Source organism: Rhagoletis pomonella, unplaced genomic scaffold (genome assembly GCF_013731165.1).
Source record: "Rhagoletis pomonella isolate Grant_MI unplaced genomic scaffold, Rhpom_1.0 Rhpom_scaffold_00009, whole genome shotgun sequence".
NCBI classification, from domain to species: Eukaryota; Metazoa; Arthropoda; class Insecta; order Diptera; family Tephritidae; genus Rhagoletis; species Rhagoletis pomonella.
This window is the reverse complement of record NW_023458563.1, coordinates 8,508,336-8,532,791: the sequence shown is the minus strand read 5'-3', so window position 1 is coordinate 8,532,791 and position 24,456 is coordinate 8,508,336. Positions and strand designations below refer to the sequence as shown.

At 34.1% G+C, this 24,456-nt stretch overlaps 1 protein-coding gene across 4 annotated transcripts in view; it reads right to left on the bottom strand.

Annotated features, from left to right (window-relative positions):
- Positions 1 to 24,456, bottom strand: part of LOC118745565 (protein zntC) — a 326,373-nt gene that overhangs the window by 119,549 nt on the left and 182,368 nt on the right. Inside the window, exon 2 of one of the 4 annotated variants that reach the window (XM_036479045.1) lies at positions 8,875 to 9,010. The exons of the other annotated variants lie outside the window; for them this stretch is intronic. The gene's annotated coding sequence lies outside the window, so the exon portion shown is untranslated. The remainder of the gene's footprint in view (positions 1 to 8,874; positions 9,011 to 24,456) is intronic. 4 annotated transcript variants of the gene reach the window in all.

Sequence of the window (24,456 nt, the reverse complement as noted above, 5' to 3'; positions counted from 1 at the left end):
AAGATGAAGATGAAGATGAAGATGAAGATGAAGATGAATATGAACATGAACATGAACATGAACATGAACATGAACATGAACATGAACTTGAACATGAACATGAATATGAAGGTGTAGATAAACATAAACATAAACATTAAAAGCGATAGAGACAAAGATAGAGAGGAAGAAAGTGATAGGGATAAAAAGGAAATACAACTGAAGAATGTGCGATGTTATATTGTGATGTGTTATGCTACATATGTTATGTTATTGAATCTAATGCTATTCTATGTTATGTTATGCTAAGTACTAAGCTAAACTCCCCTCCACTTAACCCATTCCAACAAATTTTATTTCAGCTCAACTCAACTCACATAAACTATCCTTAATTTTAGCGGTTGAATTTCAACCGCTGGGCGAACACTAGTAATAATAATAACGTACAGACGCCACATACATCGCAAAGCATCTCGAAGTGGAGACAGGAACCAAAACACATTTACCAACAAGTGGCCGGAACTTAATATATAAGGTATCGTTTGAAAAATATTAGCCTATAGAATAACACTAAATATGTTGGGTGTGCCCGCATGCCCCGTTAAACCGGCAAAATCAAAAAGCACGTTTTTTGTTTCGCAACACTTCAGCCTAATTTTTAAGAATCCGGTTAATCGTTTACGAAGCTTGAATATATTTTCTGGACACAGCCTGCAAGACCTTTCCAACGATATATCAAACATGTCGATTGGACGTCTGGATAAAAACTTCCAAATCTCGTGTATATATAAGCGAGCCATTTCAGCATGCTACTGTTGCTGCTTTCGTCATTCGCGCGCACTGCCGTCCGCTGTGATGTATCAGAAAATTAGCATTTACATATGGGGATACATATCTTGTAAGAATGCTTTAATACTGTTCCATTAATGCATTTTTATATACAGCAGTAGTACAAATGTATGGTTAGAGTACGCATACGCTCTGAGAAACCACGCGTGTTAAATGGAAATAGGGATGAAACGATACCAGTAAATACAAGTGCATACTCGATACTTTTCGTTCGATACCAAGTAATTTCGGCATCGATACTTTTGAACCAAGTACTGAGTAGGTATCGAAAAAAAATACCCCTATCGAAACCCGATACCAAGGCGAATTAATTTCGGAATTTCTTCCCCCACTAATACAAATCGCACAGTGCTTTATGGCTTCTTAAACGCCAGCGACCTTAAAATATTGAAGACGTAGATTTTTCCTGAAACCAGTATGAAATGAACTTTTCCATCCATTTTCGTGGTGGAAAAATACCAAAAAATCTATTCAAAATATTTTTTTTTAATTCATTTCACGCTGTTCTTAAGTAAAAAGAATAAACATCCAAAGAAATATTGGTTTAAAACTTTTTAAAAACTTCATTGCGTACTAGTTTCAGGCCAAAACAAGGAAAAATGCAAACTATCTATTTTTAAAAGTAATTATAAATGTCAAGGTAATTATTCTACCACCCAAGACTATTTTCCTGAATATCCCATTTCAAAAGCTTCTAAACATCGTTACAGTTATTTCGCTATCTCTTCTCTTTTGACTTTGTCTATTTTTTTCCAAAATAGAACACTGCGCGCCGTATACATGGCCCGACGTACAGAGTAACTCGTATTATTCTTCGCGCTGAAAATATTATTGGACAATATTAAAGGTGGTGGAGACCAAATCTATTATTTAAATAAAAAAAATTATAGTTCAAAAAACTAAAACCTCCCTATTATAATTGCCATTCATACTGTCATCAGGTATGTAACTTGAGAATAGAAAGCGCTGCATCTTTTAGGCGCATCAATATTACATAGTTACATCCCAAGCTAATGAAAGGAAGGTAAAAGAGAAACAAAGGAGAAAAGAGTAGGATGTAAAGCGTGGATGACAAAGAAAAAACTAAATTAATTTATTACTTTAAAAAAATTTAAATTAATCCAGCTCATACGGAATACCTTCACAGCTAAAGGTACCGATACGACTAGGTATCTATGCTTTAGATCCGACATTTTTCGTGTATCGATACTTTCTTACGATAATACTTTCAAGAAAAGATATCGATACCTGCATGGTATAGTTTCATCCCTAAATGAAAATGAAGGTTCATTTATACTGGCATGTATACACAGCAGCAAGCTCATGCCACCAACAGCGATGTTGTATGCATAAAATTTCTTCTGGGAAGTTTCACTTCTATCACACGTACGGTGCTGCACTCGCCTTTTTTATACCCGAGCGCACTTGTGCACAAGGGTATATTAATTTTGTTCACATAACGGTTGTTTGTAACAGCCAAAACGAATCGAGATAGATATAGACAAATGTATACATAAATGATCAGAATGAAAAGAGAAATCGATTAAGCCATGTCTGTGTGTCCGTCCGTCTGTCCGTCCGTCCGTGTACACGATAACTCGAGCACAAATTGAGATATCTCAACGAAATTTGGTACGTAGGTTTCCGTTAATCCAAGGTAGGTTGGTATTGAAAATGGGCGAAATCGGACTGTAACCACGCCCACTTCCCATATAACGGTAATTTCCAGAAATACGAAAACTGCGATATTTTAGGAACTACTGTAGATAATTCACTCAAAATTGATATTTACAATAATTTTCAGACGAAAAATAAGAATATTATAAATTTTTGGAAAATGGGCGTAGCCACGCCCACTTATGGTTACATGTGTATATCTTGGTAACCGCTGCACCAATTTCTTCCAAACTTGGCACAGTTGTTGGCCTTGGTACAGTATACTCAATGGCCGAACAATAACCACGCTCACATCCCATATAACGGTAATTTAGAGAAATACAAAATCTTCGATAAATCAGTAAATATTAAAGCTAATTTATTCAAAATTGATGCTTGCAAAAATTCTTTATCAAGAAATACGCTTATGGTAAAATTTTGGAGAATGGGCGTGGCACCGCCCACTTATAATCACATATATGTATATCGGTTACCGTTCTACCAATTTGTACCAAACTCGGTAGTTTTATTGTGCTTGCCACATAAAAGCAAAACATTGAAAATTATTGAATCGGACCAAAATTACGACCGCTTTTCATATAACGGTAAATTTCAGAAATGCTTGAAACTGCGATATTTCGAAATTTAAGGACGCTAATTTACTCAAAATTGATACATCCCGGTTTACCATCTAGCGGTAGCTTAAGGTGAAAAAAACATATATTTAATACTTGCGCCGGGTATTTAATGTTCGGCTCCACCCGAACTTAGACTTTCTTACTTGTTACTCATTTGTTTTTTGGTCAGTGGCAATTTATATATAATTAGTAGCGGCACATAAAGTGAACTAAATGCATTCATGCATATGTATGCACAAATATAGGTAAGAATATATGCGTCTTCCCAGTTAGGTTAAAGGCGGGTATGGTTGCATACTGTGTACATACTTACAATTAAAATAAGGAACAAATTTTACAATTTTAGCATGTGATGCAAAACATCTCTAAAATACACACAATTTGGGGTTTCCAAGATATGTACGAAGTGATAGCACAGCTATATTCTTCATTTTGTACTTAATCACAATAACGCTAGCTCGGTTCACCAAATATCCCGCCCACGATATCATAGCATTCACACTGAATGCGTACCTACATGATATATACTTATGAATATGAAAAATATGTATATGAAAACAAAGAAACCAGCAGAAATAAAAAAAGATTTCTATAAAAAACAGAAATCGACATACACAGCCTACAAATTATGTATCGCGTGCAGGGAAGTCAACTCGAGGGAGATTCCCCCGATTTGCGGGGAATGGACAGTTTTTTGCGTATAATTGGGTATATGTTATGTTGATAACTTAAATAAACCAAATAGACGAATATGTTAATTTTTAACAGTTTGTCGCTATTTGGAGCGACTTTTTTCAATTTGAATGGAAATATCTCCACAACAAGAGTTTTCCCAGATATAAGCTATATAACAAATGAAAGCAAGAGTTTTGGGCTAGACTTGAGGTCTATGAAGCTGGAATACATTTTCTGAACACACTCTGCAAGACCGATTTGAAAATACCTCCAAAAATAAAGTTGTTTATGAACAAAAATAGTTTCTTAAAGAACTTTTGAAAAAAGTCCCCTCACATGACAAATGAGATTACGCTTAAAAAATCTGTATAAGAATAATTAAAAATCTTTTCAATAGAATCGTAATAATGAGATTTTTGATGCTGTTTTTTTACTTTTTTCAAAGATTGATTTACAAAAAAATTTAATAACTGGGCCAAAACTATTCTGATTTAGACTTATGGAATCTCAGTAGAAAAGTATTTTCACACTGTTTTTATTTCTGCCCAAAAAGAGTAAATCGTGTCCCTTTTTTTTCAAATACCAATCTTTAATCTTTAAGAAACTATTTTTATACCCGAGCGCACTTGTGCACAACTTTGTTCACATAGCGGTTGTTTGTAACAGGCAAAACGAATCGAGATATATATAGACAAATGTACACATAAATGATCAGAATGAAAAGAGAAATCGATTAAGCGGTGACTGTCTGTCCGTCCGCCCGTCCGTCCGTCCGTCTGTGCACATGATAACTCGAGTAAAAATTTAGATATCTTAACGAAACTTGGTACGTGCACTTCTTTCTGGCGTAGGACGGATGGTATTGAAAAGGCGCAAAATCGTACAATAACCACGCCTACCTCCCATATAACCGTGATTTTCAGAAATACGAAAACTACGATATTTTAGAAACTACTGAAGATTATTCACTCAAAATTGATATTTACAATAAGTTTTAGACGAAAAATAAGAATATTATAAATTTTTGGAAAATGGGCATAGCCACGCCCACCTATGGTTACATGTGTATATCTTGGTAACCGCTGCACCAATTTCTTCCAAACTTGGCACAGTTGTTAACCTTGGTATAAAATGCGAAATTGCCGAAAATTTTTACAATCGGACCTCCCATATAACGGTATTTTAGAGAAATACGAAATTTTCGATAAATCAAGTAATTATTGAAGCTAATTATTCAAAACTGATGCTTGCAACAATTCTTTACCAAGAAATACGTTTAGGATAAAATTTTGAAAAATGGCCGTGGCACCGCCCCCTTATGATCACATATATGTATCTCGGTAACCGTTCTACCAATTTGTACCAAACTCGGTGTGTATATTGTGCTTGCCACATAGAAGCAAAAAGGTTGAAAATTATTGAAATCGAACTAAAATAACGCCGATTTTCATATAACGGTAAATTTCAGAAATGCTTGAAACTTCAATATTTCTAAATTTAAGGACGCTAATTTACTTAAAATTGATACACCCCGGTTTACCATGTAGCGGTAGCTTTCGGAAAGGTGAAAAACATATATGTATTTAATACTTGCGCCGGGTATTTAATGTTCGGCTCCGCCCGAACTTAGACTTTCTTACTTGTTATTCATAAAAAACTTCAAATCATTCAAGGTACTTCAAATCGGTTCAGCTCACTTAAATCTGAATAGTTTTCCGAAATATTTGTGTGGACGTCTTAAAATATAATAGATTTTATAATCCCACTGGAAAAATAGTACCAATTTTTTTGTATGGGGAGTGATGCAGTCTAATGTACATATACATTTCTATACATACAAGGAGGAATTTTCCTTATATATACATGTGATATTGTGTATCTAAAAATATAAAGATGCGACCCACCATACATATATATGCACATATACAGAGTGTACCAGAAGTAACCTGCCAAACTTTAGGGGAAGGTAGGTGGGGGGTGAGCTCTCTGATAAACAAAAAATTTTCAGGTAAAAGTGTCACCGTTTTTGAAATATTTACATTTTTTTGAATTAAAAAAAAATCATGCCTTTTCATGTATTTTGTTTAACTGCATCTACAAACCAGGCTATACTTAGTAAATTTTTTATGTAAAATACTTCCAGATAGTTGCTTTTCCATACTCAAATACAATGTAGTTAAAATATATTAAGGAACCATAATAAAATTAGGACTATTTTAGGATTTTTAACTTTTTGATATTTTCTTCACCAACTTTGACTATCTCTGGTGAAAAAAAATGTACTGAGCTATAACTTTACAGTACATAAAAAAATTGCTCATTTAATAAAGATTTCAGAAAGGTGCCACCTTTACTGTTTCGAATAGAAAAAAAAGTTATAGCCGCTTTTGTGGGCAAAGGACTGAGACACGCTAGAATGTATTTAATAGATTTAAATTTAAGTTGCTCTTGTTACCGACCAATGACATGCTAAATAGTACAAAGGTACATTATTACCTACTCCTCACATTATTTTATGCTACTTACCGGAATTCGGAGTCTATAACAAGGGCTATATCTATCAATATTTTTTGTGAAGGTTGGGTTCAAAATTTATTCATTTATTGATAAAATATGCTCAAATTGGCGACCTTCTACTCTAATTCAAGCTCGGCACTTTTTAAGGAAAGACGCTTTTAGAGATCTTAAACTCAATATTTGTTCCCGCAAATGCTCTTCGTTTTGAATTGTTTTTGAATAAATTTTGTCCTTAAGACAGCCCCAGTAGAAAAAATCTAATGGATTCAGGTCTGGCGATCGAGTGGGCCACGTGATTGGCTCATATCGTCCAATCCATCGGCGAGGATAGTTTCGTCCACATGAGCTCTTACTTCACGCTCGTAGTGAGCAGGGCACCCGTCATTTTGCAGCCATAGTCTTCGCCGCAGATTTAAGGGTACATCTTCTGAAAGAGTTGGAAGCCGTTCCTGAAGGAACTCTAAATAACTGTGAGAGTTGAGCGTTGGCTGCAGTTCCACAGGTCCCAGTATCTAACAATTAAAAATACCGCACCATAAATTTATTTTGTACCGGTACTGCGAACATCTTCTCTCATTTCGTGAGGATTGTCTATCTGCCAACTGTGAAGGTTATGTTAGTTAAAATAACCATCACGTTTGTATGATGATTCATCGCTCCAAATTATTTTATTAAAAAAGTTGGGGTCTGATTCATGCATTCGCAACATTTCACGGCAAAATCTAACCCTCGACAGGTAATCTCTTTCTTGTAGAGCCTGAACACGTTGAATGTGGTAGGGATGAAATCGATGGTCTTTTAAAGCTTTTTGAACTGTATTTTTTGGTATTCCCTTCCGTCTTTCCATCATTCTCACTGAAGTCGATGGACCTAGTTCCACTTCCTCTAACACAACTTCAACATCTACCGTTGCAGGACGTCTACCTTTAACATTTTGGTACTATTTATTCATTGAGATTAGTACGAAAACTACACCAGCTCCTAAAATGCGCCACTTTTTTCATTTGGTTCACAAATAGCTCCACGTTAACAAATGTCATTAAAGTTATTCAGGCGACATTCTGAGTAGTGATGTGCTGAATTTTCGGTACCCAATACTTCCTTTTCGGTACCCGATACCGATTCAACATACTAAACTTTCGTCATTATATCTGTTCCGTTCAATTAAAGTAGCTTAAGTCACTTTAGATGGTTTGACTTTGAATTAAAAAAAAAAACAGTTTCCTCTGAAATTGTTTTATATTTTAATTAAGATTCTATTATAGGGGCATCTTGAACTACACCGTTGGCTAGTTAAACGTTAAAATATTGTTTGGGAATCCAATAAAATGTTGCTTTAAAGGGAAAAGGACCTATCTCGACATAGGCTACTTTTGGGGGAAAAAATTATTGATACTTTATAAGACATCGCCTAAAAACCCAAAATGTACAAATAAGACGGTCCTTTCTCAAGAGATGAGCAATGTGTTTGTATGTATGTAGTTAAGTGAAGCAAGCATAATGTGTGCGGCGAACAAGGCAGGCAATTAAATCTGCACAATAATGATCAAGGCGAATTTAATAAGGTGGTGTTAGCCGTATATAAGTTAAAAATCACACTAACAAATTATACGCAGATATTCATACTGTCATTAGTATGAACTACAACAAACACGTAATTTTGATGTAATGTCCTCCACGGCGAAAAATTCAGATACGCCGGTAGCACCACCTTATTAAATTCGCCCTGATAGTGATGTCGCAAAACACACTATCGCCTTCTTTAACTTATCGCAACCGTCTTTCCAACTGCAATAGTTTTGGTGGCAATATTATTTATTTTTAATAGCTGACACTATATGTATGTGTACATATAACTCATATTTTTGGCTGTTGCGCGCTTTTATTAGAAATTCCAAGATTTTGGTACCGAGTATCGAAAGTATTTGATACTTTTTAAATCGGTACCGAGTATCGATCAATACTTAAAAGTAGCGACTCAGCACATCACAAATTTTGAGAGCAATTGACAGTGGTCCAAAGAATTCACCAAAAAATGAATATTGAATACACCACACAGTAGCTTTGTTTCTTACAGATAGGCGCATTTACACAAGGTAGTGTTATCCGAATATAAGTAAAAAATTACAAAAGCAAATTACAAGAAACACATAATTTTCACGTTATGCGGTGAAAAATTCAGCTGTTGCCCCAACATTAGACAGATTAGGCACAGCTACTTTGATTTGCTTCTTTTACATATTTTTGTATTTTTAAATAAATTTGATAAAGTGTGGCAAAACGTGAGTATTTGTGAACAATTTTTAAACATAAAATGCGATTAGAAATTCGCAGCAAATACATATGTTCAGTTGTCAAAAGCAACGGTCAGGTGTTTACTAGCTAGTTTCTGCTAGTCTGCGTTTCTTGACTTTTTCTATATTTCACTCGCTGTGAGCGTAATTCTGCAATTCTTCCCATTCTTTTCCCTGATAATGATTTGCTAGAAAAGTAAAGAAACAAAGCTAGTGTGTGTGTACATAATACACTGCCTGTTTCAATATGAGGTTATTATACATACCATAAGTAGAGCTGCTATCAGTGTTGCCGTTTTGATAAATTGGTAGTTTCATTTCAGGGCTGTTCTGGTTTCGTTCGCAATTGATTTCTCATCGATTTGGATTTCCGATTCCAAATTTTAAAGATGTTTGGCAATCCTATCAAAGTTTTGAAGTTATAATAGAAAATAAATCCTATTCGAAATGTAAAAAATTCATTGAACTGGTGTTGCATAGTATTCGTTTATTAGAACATTTGTAAAAATTTTAAATAAATTTTGTCGAATGGCGGTAATACAATGGTGATGTGAAAGTAGAAAAGCGTACTGAAAGCGTGCTAAAATGGCCTAAAACTCGTACCGAAATATTAAGATTATGTTGCTGACATTCCGTAATTTTATTGTATCATGGTTAAATGAAAACAAATAAATAAAAATAAAATTGCGCGAGCACAGTAATACATTTTTTTGTTACCAAATATAATATGTTTATATCGATTGTATTTTTTTACATTTTAGACATACAATAATTGATATAAATTGAATTAATGTCAAAGATTCATACTTCTACATAAAGTAAAATCAGAAACGAAATAAAATATCAATATCTGATTAGTAAAAAAAATTGGTAGTTTGGAAACTGGTTTGGTAGGATTTTTTGTTCCTAAAAATATTGTCGAGTGGTAACACTGGTTGGTATGTTTAATACACCAGTGGTGAAATATGCATCAATAAGGCACCCCTACACGCTTAAAGTTTGTTTGGGTACTAATGATTCAACATCGTGCCTTCACAAATGCAGCTGCAACAGTACATACGAGTACGAACAACAGCGAGAATTTTTTCTACATAACATAGGTGAACGCTGATTTGTTTTCTTCTTTTCGTTCGCGAACGTTAACAAAACATGTTGAAATGTATACGTTCGCGTTTGCGTTCGAATAATGGACGTGTGGTAGGCGCCTAAACTTCTGTAAACTGTGTTCATTTGACAAGAAACATTTTTTATACCAAATTCTCAAACTGAATTGTGTCTAGGGCAAAATAAATACACCGTTCTTGGCTTGGTAAATATTTTTGTACCAAACTCAAGAATCAGTGTAAGTTATCAATGACGACCATATTTTCAAAGTATTATAAAAGTAAGACTAAGTTCACAACCTAGAGTAATAGCGTTACGCGATGCAATGGAAATTGCTCAATCCAAAGAAACTTCTTCGCCAGCATAACCGCTGGCGTTTAAAAAGTAGCTAGTGTTTAAATTGTAGCAAAATTATACACGACTAATTTTTTATAATAGGGGAGTTTACGATGAGTATCATTTTAGATTTAAAGTTGCTACGTACCAATCTAGCACATATTTTGTTGTTGGGAAAGCAACAAAACGTGTGATACATTGCTACGTAGAGATTCCCCTAAAATATTTTTTTTGTTTCCACAACCCTTTGAAAATTTATACCGAAACTTAAGCATATTGTATTGTATATAATAGCAGTAGAACAGATGTTTAATTTATTATATAAATATGTACATATGTATATTTTGTATTTATTTGGGCTTTAATTATGAGAAAAAGCTTTTTTTAACAAACTGCATACTTTTTATTTGCTTGCACAGCGATAAACACCAAAGACGGTGTAAATGTTGGTTAGAAGCGATTTTTATGTATTCTCGCTACGCTAATACGTTAGGTTGTAAACTTGGCCTAATACTGAAACTCAGCTGGACGCCATATTAAAGCTGTATGACTATTATTTAACTAATTTAACAATTTCATTATGTATATTGGCTCAACTATGCCACTTTATGGGTATTTTCGAACCTTTTTTAAACAGCGAATCTCTTAAAAATTTAATAATGGCGAAAAATTCATTGCTTTCAAAATATAAGTTTGTCCAGATTTATTTAAAACTTTTCAAGTCCTTATAAATTTTGAGGCGCTGAGTTTTAGAGGGGGTAGTACCGAAATTCACTCGACAGAATGTACCTCGTTTTTAAATTAGGAACTCACATTCATATATATTCGCGATTTTTTTGCCTTCATATTACGAAAAGGAATGCTGAGATTTATAAAAAGAATTCCAAGTCGTACAGATTAAAAAAGAGCTTCGGTGTAAATTTTATGTCTGAGTTAATTTTAAATTTGATTAGTAGTCAATTTTATTCCTCGAATCCTTTTGTACTCTTCACACTCATGAAAATATATTTATGCTAGAATATGATGTAAATGTTGATGTTATGGTTACGGAGACCATATTAAGAAATGTAAAATAAAGGACATTTTTTCAAAATTATTTGGGAATACGTACATACAACTTGTAACATAAAAGAACCTTACCCATATCGTAATTTAAATCAAATATTTACCAGTTAATTAACCGATTCCGGAAAATGAAGCCAAATCCTTTTCAAGGACTTCGTCATCCTTTGCTGCCAAAATACATTTACCGAAGTCAGCACACAGAGGTTCAAAATTGGAATTTAATGTTCGTAATTCACCGCAGTCTTCATTTTTCAACCAATTTCTACTAAAAACCAAAAAAAAAAAATTATTTTTGTGAACCTTTTTTTATAACATTTCAAACATTTTTTGTAGTTTCTGCGTTTTGGGGAACCATAAAATTTTTTTTAACTAGTCTTCGTTATGTAACATTTAGTAACTAATGTATTCTCCATTTTATTCAAAATTGCCACTTTTTCTGCATTTTCCACTAAGAAATTTAATATAATCAAATAAAAATTCAAATATCACGCTCAACTGGTATATTGCAAACGTTATAAGCTTTAATAAAAAAATTATCAAATTAAGTGAAAAAAATTAAGGCTCCAGTTAATTACGAACACTAAATGCCACTTTAGACCACTGTGCAGCAGGTTTATTGTTCTCTTTCTATGGAACTGGAAACTCAGCGTGCAACACGATCCTGTGCACAACTTTCCCTGTGCTTTATATATTGTGCAAAGATTACCTATTAAATAAAAACCCTTAAGTGGGGTCCTAATAGTAGGTAGTAATAGTAAGTAGTAGTTAATAGTCCTAATTTTATGATGGTTCCTTAATATATTTGAACTACTTTGCATTTGAGTATGGAGAAGCAACTATCAGTTAAAGAAAATACATGAAAAGGCACGATTTTTTTTAATTCAAAAAAATGTAAATATTTCAAAAACGGTGACACTTTTACCTGAAAAGTTTTTGTTTATCAGAGAGCTCACCCCCACCTACCTTCCCCTAAAGTATGGCAGGTTACTTCTGGGACACCCTGTATGTATGTATATCGCATAAAACGACTTAAATAAAATTATAGTTTAAAAAGCTAAAACCACGTTATTACAATTTCCATTCGTACTGTCATCAGGCATGTAACTTGAGAATAGAAATCGCTGCATCTTTTATTCGCATCAATATTACATAGTTACATCCCGAGCTAATAAAAGGGAGGTAAAATAATAATAATAAAAACATTTAGCTATGGTTAAATCAGATTTTTTTTTTAGTTGACCATTGACCTCGGAATTCACGTTACGGAATTTATTTTTGACGAATAGAAAGTGTTTGGCTCTTTTTAGCAATACTTGGAGTTTAAGATACTATTTTATTTAGGTCTCTGCATTTTCGTTCGCTAGATATTTGCTTTTATATATAAATTTTTTTTAGTTGAACTTTGACCTTGGTATTCAAGGTAGAGAAACTGTTTTTAAGGAATCTGAATAATTTTCCCGTATTCATCGATATTCGGGCTTAATAATAAGCGGCATTATGTTTGTGTCTCTATCTGGTTTGGATCGGGAGATATTTGATTTTGTCCATTTTTCCCCAAAACAGAACACAGTGCGGCGTATAGTGTCGATTAGTAAATGAGTGAAAATCTCCCAAGTGGGCCACCCAAAAGTGGATGGCCAAGATTTTTTCGAACGGTTCGGAGCGGTTTACAACCATAAAAAAAATATATAATTTGAACAATTTTGCAAAATTCGAATTTTTACAAGAGTTATAACTATTAACTTTTTTTGATGAATTCAGTAATTATTTATTATAAACTGATTCATAGCATGTATCTTGCTGATTTTGTCGGGCGGGTGAAATAACACAAACGCCAATAACGCAAATTTGTGTTATTTCCCATTTGAATGTGAAATAACACAAATTTGCTTTATTTCATTTCTCGTTGAGCAATAAGACCAACTTTTATACTTAACAATTTGAGTAATAAAGCAAAATAGTCACCCAGTTACATTTGACAAAAAGTAGACATGAACAAGTTAAATGGACGGATTTGTAAGTATACAATTTTGAAAGTGCCCGGCGTCGCGGCGGTCCGCGAGTTAGTGCAACAGAAAATACACTACTGTACCGACGACATCATCCAATGTATGATACAGAATCAGTAGTTTACATAAAAGATTCCTATTGAACATTATCAGCAACCAAAACATTCCTATTGAAGATTATCAGCAACCAAAACATTGTCAGCAAATAAAAGATTGAAGATTATCAGCAACCACAACATTCCTATGGAAGATTATCAGCAACCAATAAACAAAAGAAACCAGAGGATTAAGCATAGAAATAAGTTAGTCTTCTATTATACTAAAGCATATGAACTTCAGGTTAGAATTGATTTAAGTAAATCTTGGTACCAATAAAATTATACTTATTTATGTACATCGAGAGTATGAATTTAACTGGGGGCGCAATAAGTGAATAATAAAAGGAACTCCTAAAAATTCCGCACGTCCTGAAAAAGAGGACAAGGAGAACCAAAAATAAAACTGGACCGCTTCCGAAAAAAAGCGATTACAAGTGTTTGATCAAGGCAGAGGAATCATTATGGAAGCAAGGGTAGTAACCTTGGAACAAGCTTATGCCGCTGTAGAAGCACAATTAGCGCAGCTGCAGCAAGCGCAAGTACCTGAAATCGAAGAATTCCAACCGATAAGTCCCAGGATAAACAATGCAAATGAAATAAATTTGAGACTATTCGAACGGCTACCAGTGTTCAAAGGAGACACATCCAAATACAGGACATGGAGGGCAACCATCATATCAGCAATGAGTCCCATAGAAGCCTTTCGAGATACCAAACCATATTACGATGCATTATTTATAATACGTCACACGAAGATCGAAGGATAACCAGCAACTCTTCTACAGAATCATGGCACAGTATTTCACTTACAAGCAATTCTCAATCGCCTAGATTACAGCTACGCCGATACTAGAAGCTATAACGCCCTCATAGAGGAAATGAAAAGACAAATACAAGGAAGACAGACGCTATCCGAATTCCACAGCAAGATCTGTCAAATCTTTAATTTAGCAATGACTAAATGCGAAATTGATTACCCAGGGAATACTCACTCTCTACAGCAGGTCACAAAAGAAATGGCCATAGATTGCTTCCGCAATGGCATAAATGATGGATTTACTCAACACACATTATATGCAGCAACACCAAGAGATTTAGAAAGTGCATACGCAATTGCCACGGATATTCTTTATAAAAGGCAGAACAATCCGATACGACGAGAAGCTTATAACTACCCCAAACACCCACAAAACGAACGGAAGTATCAACCAGGAGTTCAACCTATTCCCCACATGGAAAGATCAAACCCGACACCAATGGACGTGGATACATCAATAGGAAGATTCCGGCAACCCACGAATAATCAGCATCAACAACAGCAATCGTATCAACAGAATCCCTTCAGAAACAACTATGAACGACAAAGAGCCGGATATGCACCTTTCAATCCCAACGTCATCCAGATATAATATAGCACCACAGAAACTACAAAGGATCAACCAAATAACGGATAATAATAGTGATCAGTCATTAAGGGTAAATATAGATGAAAGCGAATTTGAAAATAGAGCTACTTTTTTAGACGAGTAAATAATCTGCCGTGTCTTCATATTATTTTACATGATAACAAAAAACTATTAGTTTTAATAGACACAGGTTCGACATTAAATTATATTAGGAAAAATATTCCAAATGGAAAGACCTTGCCAGTTAAACAATTTGTTAGTAGAACTCTGAATGGTTCAAACACAATAAACTCAGCCAAGAAGATTAGAATGCTAGGACAAGAATTTATATTTTTTGAAATCGAAGAATTAAAAGAATTTGATATGATATTAGGAGAACAATCGTTGAGAGAAATGAAAGCTAAGATAGATCTGTTCGAAAATAAAATGATGTATGTCAGGAGAACAGAACAGAAGTAAAAGGAAATGGATGTCAGTCAAGTAAATTTCACAATAGATGAGAGCAAATATAAAAAAGAAGTTGAAGAAATTATGAGAATTAATGAGGAAACAAATCCTATTTTACCATTTACAACAACAATTGAAGCGACGATCCGCACTAAAACTGAAGAGCCAATATGGATGAAACAGTACCCTTACCGCTTTTCAGACCATAATTTAATAAATAAAGAAATAAATAAAATGCTAGAGAATAATATAATTAAACCCAGTAAAAGTCCCTATAACTCACCCGTATGGACAGTACCAAAGAAAGGAACTGACGAGTTAGGAAACCCTAAGAGAAGAATGGTCATAGACTTCCAGAAATTGAATAGCGAAACCATTACCGATAGATATCCCATACCCGATGTCACCATGACAATACAGAATTTAGGTAAAGCAACTGTTTTTACAACCCTAGATTTGGAAGCAGGTTTCCATCAGATAAAAATCAAGGAGTCAGACACCGAAAAGACAGCCTTTAGCATAAACGGAGCAAAATATGAATTCTTAAGGTTGCCGTTTGGACTAAAGAATGCACCTTCAATATTTCAAAGATGCGTAGATGACATATTAAGGAATTACATAGGAAAATTCGTGCATGTATATATAGACGATGTGTTAATATATTCATCCTCACACGATGAACATATGGAACACATAAGAATTGTTATAAATGCACTGCGTCAAGCAAATATGAAGATTTCATACGAAAAATCTAATTTTTTCAAAGACTGCACTGAATATTTAGGACATATTATTAAACATAACAGAATAACCGTAGACCCACAAAAAATTTAGACCATAAAAAATTACCCGGTGCCTATGAATCTGAAAGAATTAAGATCGTTTTTAGGACTAGCAGGATATTATAGAAAATTCATCAAAGACTACGCCAAGATTACTCAACCCCTAACATTGTTTTAAGAGGAGAGAACGGTCTCGTAAAGAAAAATCAAAGTGAAAGAATGCAAATAAATTAGATGAGGAAGCCATAAAAGCGAGGAATATATTAAAAAAGGAATTACAAGCACAAGTCGAACTCTTTCAACCCGATTTCAATAAACCCTTTGATTTAACCACGGACGCAAGTAATTTTGCCATAGGAGCTGCGTTATCCCAAGGTAGAAATCCCATTTGTTTTATATCCAGAACACTAAGCGAGACGGAACAAAAATATAGCACGAACGAAAAAGAGTTATTAGCCATAATTTGGGCACTACAAAAACTCAGGAACTATTTATATGGACGATCAGACCTTACAATCTACACGGATCATCAGTCCTTAACCTACTCTATTTCAGGGAAGAACCCTAATAATAAAGTAAAAAGGTGAAAAAACCAAATAGAAGAATACGGTGCCAAATTGGTATACAAACTAGGTTCTCAAAACATAGTTGCAGACGCACTAAGTCGGCAACAAATTAATCAATTAACCGACTCAGAATCGCAGCACTCTCGACTCAGCTCACCCACTGAAACCATAAGAAGGGTAGGCACTAGCTTAAACCATTTTAATAATCAAATTATTATCCAAACTAACAATGGATTAGTAAGAATAGAAAGTAAAAATATATTCGGAAAATTTAGACATACCATATACTTCACCACTATAGAACAATTGATAAGTGATATTAAAGGCGTATTACACCCAAACAATATTAACGCCATAATCACTACAGAATAAATTCTATATCAAATAAAAACCACACTAGTACAAACTTTCCCAACAACTAATTTTGTAATAGCAAATGCATTAGTCAGAGACATCACTGACGAAAATGAAATGAATGAGATAGTTGAACAAATACACAGAAGAGCACATAGAAATTATAGAAATAATTTAAAAGAACTCTCTGAGAGCTATTACTGGCCTAACATGCAAGATATGGCAAAGAAGGCAGCACAAATATATGAGATATGTAAAAAATGTAAATACGACAGACGACCGAATAAATTACTTTACGGAAAAACACCAATACCAAATGAAGTAGGTACACATTTACACATGTATACATTTTTTATGGACAACCAAATATATATAACTACAGTAGACAGATACTCAAAATTCTGCTATATAAAAAAAATACCAGATAGGAAAAACACATACATATATTTGAATGAAATACTATCACAAATATTCCCATACGCAACGAACCTAACAACCGATAACGACCCGACATACGTTAATGTAGTAGCAAAATCTGTATACGATCGACTACATATACAGCACACAGCAGTGCCACCACAACATTCGACAACGAACGGTCAAGTAGAGCGGACGCACAGCACAATAGTGGAGCTAACTAACTTACTAGTAAAGGAAACCAAAGGCAAACACGAAGAGGTAATATTCGAAGCAGTACGACAGTACAATAAAACCATTCACTCGGTCACAGGACATAAACCCGAGGACGTGTTTTTCAACAGAGGAGGATCAGAAATAGAATTCAATATAATCAAGAAAGAGATATAACCCAACAGAAGGCACCGAACAAACAAATTACTTACAAGAAAGGAGATATTATTTACGTTAAAAGAAGCCGAAGAAATAAAAAACACGATAGATTCATGAAAAAAATAATTGAACAGGATAACGGTAGAACAGTCACAACAACTGATAATAGAATAATACACAAAGATAACATCCGTACGAACTAGAAATGATACTCATAATAATAATAATCTTGCTGTGCATAAACAGGATTAGTTCAGACACAAATATTACAAGCCTGAAAGGAAAAGATTATATATTAATAGAAACGAATCCAGCTTTTTTCATTTGATAGCTACGATTATTTATATGATATTACAAATTTAACTAGAATATTAACACCATACCAAAATATATTAAACTCAAAATATAATTTAGATTCAAATCCTGAAATGAAAATATTACACCAAAAAATTGAAATATTAATAAAACAGATAAATCCAGTTAATAGATTTAGAAGAGGATTAAACGCATTAGGGACAATATTAAAATGGATAACGGGCACACCAGACCACGATGATGAAGTAGAGATACAGACAAGAATCAATCAATTAATTGAGGGAGATAATAAACAAAAAATAATAAATGGTAATTTCGAAAAAATGTTATAGAAATTAAACCCCAAGGATTTCTCTGAAAAATTAATACTCACAGAAGTCTACAATGAACTAAATACTCTCCTAACTACAATTAATTTACCAAAAAATAACAACTTCCTGTCAACTTCATTAGACTTAGAAGAAATCACAGAAATCATTGCGAAAGAAAAAACAAATGTTTTAACCATAAATATTTTAGAATATGCAGAAATTAAAATTGTTAAATTCGAACAAAACTTTGTAACAGTTTACAAATACCCAAAAATCAAAGAAAAATGTGAACAATTCTACATCTACTCATTAGCTTCAAAAAAAGGAAAATTAATTATGGATAAAAATATTGCTTTATGCAAAGGAAATCAATACGTAAGAATCAATAAATGTAAAGATTTTATAGATCAAACTATATGTAAGCAGAATAAAAGGGACGAATGTACAATACAAATATTAGAGAAAAATAATGCTCAATGTAAAATGATAAAAGAAAAGAATCCACCCTTTATTAATTATGGTAACGGAAACATTATTATTAGCGGATTAAATATATTAAACAACGACATTTTAGATGGAGATTTTTCAATTTATTTCAAAACCAATATAACATTAAATAATGAAGAATATATAAACATTAAGGAAACTATGGTAAAAATACTCCATAAAAAGCATAAAGAAAATTTAGATATATTAGAATACTTAGAATCTCAATCAGAATACAAGTTCAATAATCTAGACGAAATATCACCCATATTTGTACCAATTGAACAAAATCCAATTAAGGCTACATTTATAACTATATTAATTATAACCCTATTAATCACAATAACCAAACTATTATTAGAATTTAGAGTAAAGAGAAGGAATATACTTTATCAAAGAGCACTAATACAATGTCAAAAAGACCATGAAGAAAGAAAACGAAAATTACTAGAGTCCAAATTGTAAATAAGGACATTTAATTTTAAGAGGGAGGAGAGTTGGTGTAACAGAAAATACACTACTGTACCGATGACATCTTCCAATGTATGATACAGAATCAGTAGTTTACATAAAAGATTCCTATTGAACATTATCAGCAACCAAAACATTCCTATTGAAGATTATCAGCAACCAAAACATTGTCAGCAAATAAAAGATTGAAGATTATCAGCAACCAAAACATTCCTATTGAAGATTATCAGCAACCAAAACATTCCTATTGAAGATTATCAGCAACCAATAAACAAAAGAAACCAGAGCCTATAAATAGAGGATTATGCATAGAAATAAGTTAGTCTTCTATTATACTGAAGCATATGAACTTCAGGTTAGAATTGATTTAAGTACATCTTGGTACCAATAAAATTGTATTTATTTATGTACATCGAGAGTGTGAATTTAACTCGCGTTCGTCCAAGTAATGGGAATTATTGTGTATGGTGTTATTGCATGCATCCCACCCATAGTGGAATTACCAGGTGCCACTGCTTTATTTGAAAATTTTCCTATAAAATGTGACTATAAGGCAGCCGAATATCAGAAAATAAAGCGAGAAAGCCGTTTTATTACTCCATCTGTTTATTGCGACATGGTTCCATGCAAACAGTTGAAGGTTTTCCAGCAATGTTTTTAACATATATTAAAAAGCATGCAGAAAAAATTAATACAAAAGCGCTATGTCCAATATGCGGAGCAGTTTTTAAAGACGATGCTTTTCCTATATTTTGTTAGACTTTTCATAAGTAAAAATATTTTGTGAATATTACTTACTTCGTATGAATTATATCAAATTTTTTGTTTAATTCAAGGCCTATCAAACAGGTTAAGAGCATTTGAGCAAAAACAACATTTGCCTGTATTTTTATTGTTGCTTCTGGTATCGAAGGTGCCAAAAACTGTTCTAATGCTTTTCTTCTACATCAAAGCCTGCCATGCAAAATACGAAAAAGGTAAAAAATTTAAACTGAAAAAATGAAAATTGGTGCAACTTTATTTCTTAGTTGTTGTTGTTGTTGTAGCGGCTACAAAAACCCCGCCCAGATAGGCTAATATCTCAGTCGTTGTCGTCAAGTTCCACTAACGGCAGCCCCAAGAAGCGTGCAGCCTCTATGGGGTCGGTCCATAGGGACGACGCCGTTAGGGTTGTGGGGTTTTCCGGGCATGCGAAGAGATGTTTCGAGTCGTGGGGGGTCTCTCCGCATGCCGGACATTCGTTCGGCACATCTGCATTTAACCTACTCAGGTAGGAATTTAGCCTGCTGCAGTAGCCAGAGCGAAGTTGGGCGTCGCGTCAATGTCCGGTGTTTGTGTGCCTAGAACGGCATTCACAGGTCTTGAGTCTACATAACTCGAGACTGCGTCCCTGTGAATGCCGTTCAGGGCCTGTCTGTGAGCTGACAGGTCCAGAGGTTGCTTAAATACCCTCTTGACTTCGTCCGTCAGTTCATATAGATGCCTCCTGACGTGCCTCGGCGAGGGCTCCTCTGCAAGCAGCTGTCTACTTGGGTGGCCACATCTGTGGCTCCCAGCAAGAAACTGCTTGCAGAGCATCGTGTTGTGCTCCCTAATTGGGAGCATTTTCGCCTTGTCGTGGAGGTGGTGCTCTCGTGCCATCAGGAGGCATCCAGTCGCTGTCCTGAGTGCTGTATTTTGTACCGTCTGTAGCTTCGTCCACTGCGTCCTACTAGTCCCCGGCGACCACACTGGTGCTGCGTAATTTAAAACCGACCCGCCTATTGCCTTGTATGTTGCCACCAACGTTCCTTTGTCTTTGCCCCAAGTACTGCCGGCTAGCGACTTGAGGACTTTGTTGCGGCTTTGTACTTTATTGACAATAGCGGTTGCGTGCGCAGAGAAGGAGAGCAGGCTGTCGAATGTTACTCCGATTATTTTAAGATTATTCACCGTCGGAATTGGTGTGTCATCGACGTGAATTCAGCCTGACCTCCTTCGTCCAGGTTGTGTCGCGGAGGATTTCGTAGGGGAGAGGGCTAGACACTTTGCAGTGAAGAAGCGAGAAAGTTCAGAGAGATAACCGTTTACTTTCGAACACAGGTAATCAATTCCATTCCCGGTCGCCATGATCGATCAATTGTCGGCGTAAGAGACAATCGAGACTCCCTCTGGTGGTTGAGGGAGCTTTGAAATGTAAAAGTTAAACAGTAGTGGGGAAAGGACACCACTCTGTGGGACCGCCTGTTTTATTTTCCTAAGCTTGCTCGATTTGTCTCTAAACATTACCGACGAGTGTCGACCACTTAGATAATTTTCCGACCACCGTTTGAGTCTCTGTGGGAGAGAGGAAGCCTCTATATCTTCCAGTAGCGTGGAATGGCTGACAGTGTCAAAAGCCTTTGACAGGTCCAGCGCTACTAGAATCGTTCTCTCGCAGGGACGTTTGCGGTTAAGGTCACGAGTTATCTGAGTGTTTATGGCGTTAAGTGCTGTTGTTGTACTGTGGACTTTACGGAAACCATGCTGATGCTTCACAGGGGTCAAGTGGTTTGTGAAATACGGGAGTAGCAAGGCCTCTAGTGTCTTCGCTTCTAGAAGCATAGCTCCACCCTCCTGTGCCAGGCCCCGTAATCAGCGGTTGTGCTGCTGAGTTGGGCGAGCTTTCCAAAAGCTGGTATTTAATCGCTGGTTTTGTATGGAAAATGTTTCACATGCAAATAGATTTTAACAATTTAGAGTTTTTGTGAGAAGAAATGTAAAATATTTGACATTTTCGAGAACAAATAATTTGAAAAAAATCAAATCAGCTGCTATACTGATATTACATGTTCAATGTGCCTTGGTTTAATTGTATTTTTGGAATAAACAAAGTTCTTTTTTCTTCTGTCAGTAAACTGTTTTTTACAAATAGTATAAATAAGCAATGGGAAACAAGGAAACATTTTGGTATTATTTCCCATTTAAAAGTGAAATAAAGCAAATTTTGCGTTATTGCCGTTTGTGTTATTTCACCCCCCGATTTTCTCAATGATAATAGTTCATGAGACACGCTTTAGCCCGATTGTTTAAATTTTTCAAATAATCATTATTTTTATAAAAAAATGTATACACAAATGTAAATATTTATTACTTCTCGATCAGATTTATTAATCGTTTACATTGAATATCAATCCTTTTTCGGACTCGCAGCGAGCGTGGTGCAACCAGAGAACGCAAAAAAAATAAAATTTATTTATAAACATAAGCATAGATTATTTAGTAAAATATTTTTTAAAGTTGTATACATAAATATGTACATACATAACATGCATATTTATATATCGATGTCTAAGTGGAAGATCTACCTATCTCGGCAGCCAGTTCGAAAACGCTCTATCTCAAAAAACTTTTCAAGAACGCCCTATTTCAGAATTCGTTTCAAAAACGCCCTATCTCAGCCACCGATTCAAAAACGCCCTATATCAACATATTTTCAATACATTTTGAAGTGAGATAGGGCGTTTTTGAACCGAACTTTGAGATAGGGTGTTTTTCAATAAAATTCTGAAATAGGGCGTTCTTGAAAAGTTTTTTGAGATAGAGCGTTTTCGAACTGGCAGCCGAGATAGGTCGATCTTCCACTCAGCCATCGATATGTACGTTTGTATGTATTTATGCACGTATTTTGTCTTTACAGAGAGACATAAATAAAGAGGATAGATGGCAAGTATAATCGTTTCTGCTGTAAGTACTTTTTAACACCCCCAAAATAGTTTGCTACTTGTAGCAGTTATGCTGTATACCTGAACGAAAACTAATCCTTGGTGAAAAAGTGTATTTGTGGATTCTTGTTCAAGGACATATGTATTTTTTTTTTTTTGGATCCGACACACGAAAACTAGTTCCTAGGTACCTCTAGAAAGTATTTACCAAATCTAGGCTCTTAATATTAACGGGAAGATTACGCGCATCATAGTTTTCCATTTTCACTTTAGTCTCATATAAAAATGGTCATATCTTATCACCAATAGATCGTTAAACTAGTTTCATCGTCAATATTCATAAGAAATTGAACGCTCTACGAAAATGGTATCCTATACTCTTTTCATTAATCTAACCATTTAAAAGATATTCAAGGTCAAATATTGAAGTATTTTAAGGAAAATAACTTTTTGTTTTGAATTTTGTAACTTTTTAAAAAATAATTATTGTCAAATGAGTTTCAATTATTTCTATAGGAAACTGAACTCTCTACAGAAAAGGTATGCTGTGATTAATCGATTACTCTAACCATTTAGAAGATATTCGCAGTTGAATCCCAATGCCTACTGAATTTAATAGATTTTCAATAAATATTTTCAATTTATCCATTCAATTTATGAATTTTGACAATATTCATGCGAATTTGATTTTATTTCGTTAGAATGACAGTTTGCAAATTATGTCTTACCTTTAGTTTGAGAATATATTTCTTTCGAATCATTTTTTTAACGATATTTTCTTTCTATACCTTTTATCACAATTTAGGGTCGGAATTTAATATTTTTCAACGGGTTTATTTAAAATGTCATTCAAATTTCTTTTTTCCACAAAATTGATAACTGAATATTTTTTGCTTGGGGAATTTGAAGATTTTATTTCAAATGTTGGTAGTTCTGTTACTTAGTACTTGTCATACTAGCACCATCTGTAGTTTTATGTCATTTCCGTGTTTCCTCCTATATTTCTACATTGCATATATAGTTTTTGGAGCTCCGAGTTGTGTCTTCTATTGCAATTCATCTGCTAATCATGTAATATGAATTTAATTGGCATACCGATGTCAAAAATACTTGAACTAAAATTACCAGGAGTGAAAGAGGTTATATGTGTATTTTTTCATCAACGTAGTATTCTTAAATATTCAACGTAATATTCTTAAATATTCTCAAAATTCATAAATTAAATTAATAAATTGGAAATATTTATTAAAAAACTATTAAAATCAGTAGGCATTGGAATTCTAAAGTGAACATCTTCTAAATGGTTAGAGTAATCGATTAACTACAGCAGACCTTTTTTGTAGAGCGTTCAATTTCCTATCGAAATAATTGAAACTCATTTGACAATAATTTTTTTATAGTAAGTTACAAAATTCAAAACAAAAAGTTATTTTCCTTAAAATACTTCAATCTTTGAACTTGAATATCTTTTAAATAGTTACATTAATAAAAGAGTATACGATAACATTTTGGTAGAGAGTTCAATTTCCTATAAATATTGATGATGCAACTAGTTTAACGATCTATTGGTGATAAGATGTGCCCCTTTTTATATGAGACTAAATTGAAAATGGAAAATTTTGATGA